The sequence below is a fragment of the Ostrea edulis genome, chromosome 7 (genome assembly GCF_947568905.1).
Source record: "Ostrea edulis chromosome 7, xbOstEdul1.1, whole genome shotgun sequence".
Classification (NCBI taxonomy): Eukaryota; Metazoa; Mollusca; class Bivalvia; order Ostreida; family Ostreidae; genus Ostrea; species Ostrea edulis.
This window is the reverse complement of record NC_079170.1, coordinates 35207443-35216092: the sequence shown is the minus strand read 5'-3', so window position 1 is coordinate 35216092 and position 8650 is coordinate 35207443. Positions and strand designations below refer to the sequence as shown.

General features: G+C 35.2%; 1 long non-coding RNA gene across 1 annotated transcript; it reads right to left on the bottom strand.

The window, feature by feature from the left end:
• Positions 1 to 2375: 2375 nt before the first annotated feature.
• Positions 2376 to 8647, bottom strand: LOC125656049 (uncharacterized). The gene is made up of 4 exons (XR_007362994.2): positions 8334 to 8647; positions 5606 to 5737; positions 5246 to 5363; positions 2376 to 2604 (listed from the first exon to the last, which is right to left on the bottom strand). It is a non-coding gene; the product is annotated as an uncharacterized LOC125656049 (long non-coding RNA).
• Positions 8648 to 8650: the final 3 nt, after the last annotated feature.

The window sequence follows — 8650 nt, the reverse complement described above, 5'->3', positions numbered from 1 at the left end:
AACCCCAGGCCCACTGAATCTCTAGTCAGGTTCTCTATCTATCTGGCCACTGGGTTCGAATCCCTGTCTGGTCCATTGCATATTCTCCCTTTTACATTTGGTGCCATAGACCATGCAGCCCCTGGAACTGACAAGTGAAGATGCTTGCCAGGTGATTAAGATCTTGGTCACGGCATCAAATGTAACTGGAAGAAAGAAACTGCAACGGACCAGACCGGGATTCGATCGAATCAAACCTGGTTGACCGCTTCAGTAGTTTCAGAGAATTTGAAAGTGTTCTATAGCAGATAGGCATGTATAACAATATCACCCAGGAAATTTAAGTGACCTAAAAATTGTGGTTCCCGTTGGACCAGTTTCAAATTGATCATAAACTGGTTATACATTCATTAGTCATAGCATCTACCAGAGGAACTGGGTGTATAGGAGTTCAGACCCATGGGTTAGACAGATTGGTGGTCAGTGGACAGATTGGTGGTATGGTACACAAATTGGTGGTATGGTACACATATTGGTGGTATGCTAGACAGACTGGTGGTATGGTAGACAGACTGGTGGTATGGTAGACAGACTGGTGGTACGGTAGACAGATTGGTGGTACGGTGGACAGACTGGTGGTAGGGTAGACAGACTGGTGGTACGGTGGACAGTAGACAGATTGGTGGTACGGTGGACAGACTGGTGGTAGTGGACAGATTGGTGGTAGGGTAGACAGACTGGTGGTACGGTGGACAGTAGACAGATTGGTGGTACGGTGGACAGACTGGTGGTAGTGGACAGACTGGTGGTAGGGTAGACAGATTGGTGGTACAGTAGACAGTCTGATGGTACGGTGGACAGACTGGTGGTACAGTAGACAGATTGGTCTTGGGGTGCTTCAAAATCATTTTTACTCCTCTACATTTAAGAGATGCGTCATCTGTCACTCTCTTTAGCTGCGAGGAGCACGAAGAAATCTTCCACGATCAGAATTCATGACTACTAACTAGTTCAAAAGTTCAGAGCATTTATAAGCCTAGGGTTGTGCAGTAGTGGTTAATATGCGATCTCACAAATGCATCACGGTGTCCGTCTGTCCGGTAACTTCCTAAACTGCATGGAAAAGATATATGGCCTTAAAGGTAATTCCACCCCTCTAGAATTATAGGTTCAATCTTATATTTGAGTGTTGATTCTTCAAATAATATATATCTTAGATGCAAATAGAAATGATAAAATAAATATGTTGAGGTATTAATAAATTAATATATAACTGTTATCAACGTCAGAAAATTGCAATTTTCCTTAAACTGCATTATCAAAATTTCACAAAAACTGGTTAAAACGATATAATAGTATTCATAAAATTGTTTCTTTATAAAACATACAAAATGTTTGTGAAAAATAACGGAAATCTATCGCATAATGGACTTGATAAGTGATTTAATGAAAACAGGGTTATTGCCCTTAGATTCAATATTTTGAAACATATAATTGATCATTCATAAATATCACACCAGCATACTTCATGAAGCGCTTTATCACCTAATGAAAAAATATGTTGGCGTAAAGTGTTGTGTAATGGATGTATTTTCAAAAGTGAAGTTTCTTTCTTTTTTCATATATGTTGAAACTTCCAGCCATTAAAATAGGCATGCTGTATTTATCTATATTCACAACTACTACATGAGGAAATAGCTATCAGTACAATTTGTCGAGATATCAAAAGCAAAAACACTGGAAATGTAATTATTTGAATGTATTACGTATCTGAACTTCCTAAAGATATATCTGAATATATTTGAATATGTACATGCTCTGCTCTGAAATTTTAGCACATGTATGTACATGCATGCCTCTAGACATTTATCCTCACACAATCACTGCTGTTAAGAAGGGAGGGCCATTTATCTCCCTAAATTGGGTCTTATAAAAAAAACCCTCCCAATTGGAAAATATAAGTAAAGTCCCCCAATTACTCCCAGTTTGAGACGATGCAAGTAAGATACATTTCTCAATTTGAAATGATCCTTGATTGTCAAAATATAGAAACCTCAACTTGTATGATTAAAACTAAAAACCCAGGTGATTGTATGTTAATACAAAATTTCCTAATCTGAACACAAAATTCCCATAAACTTCCCAATTTAAAGGGACCGGGACCCTTTCTAAAAATCACCTGACAGCCTCGGGAGGGATCAGACCTCGGTCTGAGAGGGGAGAGTGTGCTACCTAGACACCCGGCCATCTGATATTTTCACTGGAGGTTACATTGTTAAAACAAAATGATGCATGTAGTGTGCCCTGCTCTGTATATACACTGTACCTGAGTAATCATAGAATGTCAAAATCCTTTGTTTACTGTTAACCATCTCAATCAGTAAGGAGATGAAGCATTCAATCTATAACAAATTTATTTCAGACAATGCATGTATAAAAGGGTTGCACACATATCAAACAAATAACAATTGACATTTTGTCCTCAAGTACACAAACTACATGTACACATTCCTTCCAGTACACCATCACAATATCACATTAAGCCTGTCCAGCATCTGTCTTCTCCTCCTGCTGAGCCTGCTGTCGTAGAATATGAAGTTGTTTCTGAACTTCTCTGTCAAAGCCCTAAAAAGGGAAGAACTACAAATGACGATGGCTGTTTAACCCCCACCCAAATCAACAATCAAATTCGAGGCATATGATCACCAATTAAAATTCAGGAATACAATTTAATTATTACATCATAATTTCATATTTGTAACAATTTCAAGCAAAACTGGTGCATTTCATATCTGACTCAGTTTTTCTTGAAAAAAAGAGAGAAGAAAATGAAAACATTTTTGTGATGTCATGCCTGTGTAAGGCTGTTTTTACCTGTAGCAATGTAATATACTTAATATTACATATAATAATTAGCTGACCATAATATTATTATATAAGCACTCCAACTGTCATTTACACATAACAATATAATTTGATGGTATTTTGATGAATTTTTTTTTATTGAGTATAGGACTGGTGTAGCACACCATGATACTACAGTGGTACCTATAGTTAGAGGTTGATAGTATGAGTACAGGTTGATGACTACATTTGTACAGTTAGAGGTTGATAGTATGAGTACAGGTTGATGACTACATTTGTACAGTTAGAGGTTGATAGTATGAGTACAGGTTGATGACTACATTTGTACAGTCAGAGTTTGATAGTATGAGTACAGGTTGATGACTACATTTGTACAGTTAGAGTTTGATAGTATGAGTACAGGTTGATGACTACATTTGTACAGTTAGAGTTTGATAGTATGAGTACAGGTTGATGACTACATTTGTACAGTTAGAGTTTGATAGTATGAGTACAGGTTGATGACTACATTTGTACAGTTAGAGTTTGATAGTATGAGTACAGGTTGATGACTACATTTGTACAGTTAGAGTTTGATAGTATGAGTACAGGTTGATGACTACATTTGTACAGTTAGAGGTTGATAGTATGAGTACAGGTTGATGACTACATTTGTACAGTTAGAGGTTGATAGTATGAGTACATTTGTACAGTTAGAGTTTGATAGTATGAGTACAGGTTGATGACTACATTTGTACAGTTAGAGGTTGATAGTATGAGTACAGGTTGATGACTACATTTGTACAGTTAGAGGTTGATAGTATGACTACATTTGTACAGTTAGAGGTTGATAGTATGAGTACATTTGTACAGTTAGAGGTTGATAGTATGACTACATTTGTACAGTCAGAGTTTGATAGTATGAGTACAGGTTGATGACTACATTTGTACAGTTAGAGGTTGATAGTATGACTACATTTGTACAGTTAGAGGTTGATAGTATGAGTACATTTGTACAGTTAGAGGTTGATAGTATGACTACATTTGTACAGTTAGAGGTTGATAGTATGACTACATTTGTACAGTTAGAGGTTGATAGTATGAGTACATTTGTACAGTTAGAGGTTGATAGTATGAGTACAGGTTGATGACTACATTTGTACAGTTAGAGTTTGATAGTATGAGTACAGGTTGATGACTACATTTGTACAGTTAGAGTTTGATAGTATGAGTACAGGTTGATGACTACATTTGTACAGTTAGAGGTTGATAGTATGAGTACATTTGTACAGTTAGAGGTTGATAGTATGACTACATTTGTACAGTTAGAGGTCGATAGTATGAGTACATTTGTACAGTTAGAGGTTGATAGTATGAGTACATTTGTACAGTTAGAGGTTGATAATATGACTACATTTGTACAGTTAGAGGTTGATAGTATGAGTACATTTGTACAGTTAGAGGTTGATAATATGACTACATTTGTACAGTTAGAGGTTGATAGTATGAGTACATTTGTACAGTTAGAGGTTGATAGTATGAGTACATTTGTACAGTTAGAGGTTGATAGTATGAGTATATTTGTACAGTTAGAGGTTGATAATATGACTACATTTGTACAGTTAGAGGTTGATAGTATGACTACATTTGTACAGTCAGAGTTTGATAGTATGAGTACAGGTTGATGACTACATTTGTACAGTTAGAGTTTGATAGTATGAGTACAGGTTGATGACTACATTTGTACAGTTAGAGGTTGATAGTATGAGTACATTTGTACAGTTAGAGGTTGATAATATGACTACATTTGTACAGTTAGAGGTTGATAGTATGAGTACATTTGTACAGTCAGAGGTCGATAATATGACTACATTTGTACAGTTAGAGGTCGATAGTATGACTACATTTGTACAGTTAGAGGTCGATAGTATGACTACATTTGTACAGTTAGAGGTTGATAATATGACTACATTTGTACAGTTAGAGGTCGATAGTATGAGTACATTTGTACAGTCAGAGGTTGATGACTACATTTGTACAGTCAGAGGTCGATAATATGACTACATTTGTACAGATAGAGGTCGATAATATGACTACATTTGTACAGTTAGAGGTCGATAGTATGAGTATATTTGTACAGCTAGAGGTCGATAATATGACTACATTTGTACAGTTAGGAGTTAATAGTATGACTATAGTGGTACTCATAGTTAGAGGTCATTGTACTTACAGTTAGAGGCTGTTCTACTTACAGTTAGAGGTCATTGTACATACAGTTAGAGGTTGTTGTACTTACAGTTAGCGGTCGCTGTACTTACAGTTTGAGGTTGTTGTACTTACAGTTAGAGGTCGTTGTACTTACAGTTAGAGGTCGGACTTACAGTTAGAGGTCGGACTTACAGTTAGAGGTCGTTGTACTTACAGTTAAAGGTTGATAGTACATGTGGACACACTGGTTTCCAAGGAACATCCAGAAGAACGTTTTTGCCAGCACTGTCATGTGACGCTTGGTGAAGTAGTAATCAAGGAATCCCATATCTCTAACATATCAACAAACACATTAATTTCAAAAGTAATGACCACTTTGAAGCGCGAGTTGATGGAGTGATTGATAGATTGGAGCATGCAAGTATTAATCTGGAGCATTATGGATGGACTTTTAATCAATTGATCAACCCATCTACCCACAAAAGAATACATTTATTATAATAGTACATTTACATTGAAACCCTTCTACGTTTTTCATGTAGAATCTATTTAAGAGAACAATAGAAAATCCTACTTCAAAACTTGACTGTCTCTAGAACTTCTCGGGGAGTGTTCTTTAGTAAATCTTCAACTTGGTTCTTTGCTTGTTCTTCTTCAAGCAGTCGTTCAGCTTCCTTCAATGCTTCTTTTCTTGTGTAACTCTTATCTGTAAATAAAAAAGACTCTCCCCAATGTACATCATCTTGGAACTACTAAATAATACTATTAGACACACTGTTAGGCCGGAAATATAAATTGTTCCACTAAGGCCCTCCCCCAAATAGTTGTGTTCATGGTTACCTGGCTGACCCTAAAATTTTCTCCCAACACTAATTTTCTGGATAAATTCCAGTCCTTAAAGGGAACGTAGGGTCAAAAATAAAATTTTGATATGTGAAAACTGGTACCATGCAGACAACAAAATCTAGCATAGAAAAAATAATTGCTGCTGATAACAAGATTTAATCTGTCATTTACACTGAAAACTGAGCTGAATGGGAGAATCTCTTATCATGGCGGCTGATGACGTGTATGCGGCAATTCATTACAATTGCTGTGCCTAGCACTAAATGGGTTACAGAGTATCTCTGATCTAAATGTCGGGAGTTCAAGCGAAATTTTGCACTGTGGTCAAAGGAAAAGGAATACATGTATCTACCTTTTAGCATCCCTGATCTCCCCCCAAAACTATGAACATTGCGCAATAATTGGATACATAACCTTGGAAATGAATCTTTTGTTTTTGAACGGCATTTTGAGAAAGAGTCTTTTAAAGAGGATATCAGGGTAAGTACCAGTTATATTTGCTTTTTACTCAGTAAATACTAATAATTCTTAATGTGTATAACCAGAGTTTATTTACAACAAACTTTTACTTATATAATGATTTTCTAATTTAATCTATCCTTATCCAGTGAACATTTTGTACAGGCTAAATATGAAGGGATGGGTAAACACTGCTTTTTAAATATTCAAAGTTAAATTAATATCTATTTAAGTTAAGATATTGGAATACACACCAAAACCTATTAAAAAGAAGATGCAGTAACTAAAATATTTGATGGCAGCAAGCCTAAGAAATAAGAGAAAATAGCTCAAAAAGATGAAGAAAAGCAGGATACATGTAATACTTTCAAAAATCATCCCAGCACTAACACATTTTGTATTATACTATTGTTTTTAAAGAAATTGAAAATGTACAAGTAAACAAATGAAGTATAGTATATATGAAGTAAGTATATATAATTAAGTAGTCATTATTTTTCAGCTAATCCATTTTCTTTTGGAAACCAATGAAAACTCATATGCAGAACCTATTGACCAGCTTGGACTATCAGCATCTAAGGAAACAGGTAATTTGATGCACTTCTCTATTAAATGATTAACAAAGTTTTACAACCAAGGTCATTTTAATTCCCCCTGTGTAGTTAATCTTTCAAGTTTTGACATTTACGTGGCAATTACTGCAGGGGTGTAGTGATAATCAACTGATTTGTGCTGTATACAGATTCACATTGTAAGATTCTCTTGTAAACAGATGTACTTATAAATCAGAAAGAGAGAAAACTACTATGAAAAATAAACTCTTTGTTGTGTGAAATACATGTACATGTACATGCACTTTCATGAAAATTCATTACTAAAGTTATAAATTAATGGTTTGATTTCATTTTTATATTTTCAGCTCAATGAAGACATGAATAGTGACAAAAATATCCCACTCTCAATCCATATTGAAGAATAAATCAACTTTGTGCAACATAATACAGATAGAATTGACCAGTCATTGTCCATCATGTGTGCTAAGGAATGTTCAAGTGAAGAATGAAGAAATGATCGAAGATAATGAACAATCCTGTATAAAGAATACAAAATTAAAAGTTTAAGAATTAAGAGTGTCGTTTTCATCAATTTATCCCAATGCACTAGTGTTTTCATTTGAATCTGCTAATAATTCCTCTTCATTATAATCAGGCTCATATTGATATCCTTTGCAGTCAGAAATGATCAGATGCTTTCACTGAGAGGCAATTGCCCGGTATACGTCATAAACAGATGGGATTGTGGGAAATATCTTAAAGAGCGATAACTTTATCTTGCAAAATGGCAGCCTCCAGCAGATGATGTGTAGCTATATTTAATAGCCGATTTCTACACAACAGATTACAATCAAATGGAAATAACCAGTGGACTTAATTACTAAATATTTAGTATTTGAAATGTGAAAATATTTTTTTATACCCTACGTTCCCTTTAAATTACAACAGTGCTTCGTTTCATAATAAGTTGGGGTTTGATATTCAAATCATCGGAGATTTTCAAAATGGTGTCATGCTTTCTGCAACTAGTTCAACAAAGATGTGCATGCAATAATATATTGCATTGTTTTCTTTAAATTTTAATGTATAGCTTTCTGGTGGAAAACCTTGTTGTTTTATTACACTTACAGTGTTAGCTATTTTCGGGTACATGCTCTTTCGGTATATCTAATTAGTTTTTGCATCGAAGTTTAAATGAGAATTTCGATAATTTAGAATTTTCTCAAAGTTCCTAAATTTATGCACTAAGCTGTGATTCTATGTACCGCTAAGCTGTAGGTAAAATGTGAGAAAAATAATCCTTCATTTACTCGTGTGGGATAGGGAAATTCCATCTCTGGAACAAGATTCGCTGTCTAGGACTCGGCAAAACCTCGTCCAAGACTGCGAATATTGTCCCCTCGATGCACTAATGAAGGATTCTATCAATTTCTAGATACGTACAAAAATTGTGATCTCTCACGGTCAGTTTCACCATGCAAAATTCAATCGCAGCCCCTGCGAGGAATGCGGCGATCCAGTATCTTTTCTCTCCTAATTTGGCGTTTGTATATTTAATTTTCTGAATTACTTTGTTGACAAAGACAGTATCTGTTGGATATTTCTTCATATTTTCGCGCTGAGTTGTGTAAGTGTCATGTTCGTTTGTTCACGAAGGGCGACGCCATTTTTGTTATTTGGTTTGTAAAGAAGTATTTGATTTGTTCATATTATAGAACTTTAACCAATCAAACCAAACGTACGAAAACATCATAAAGAAA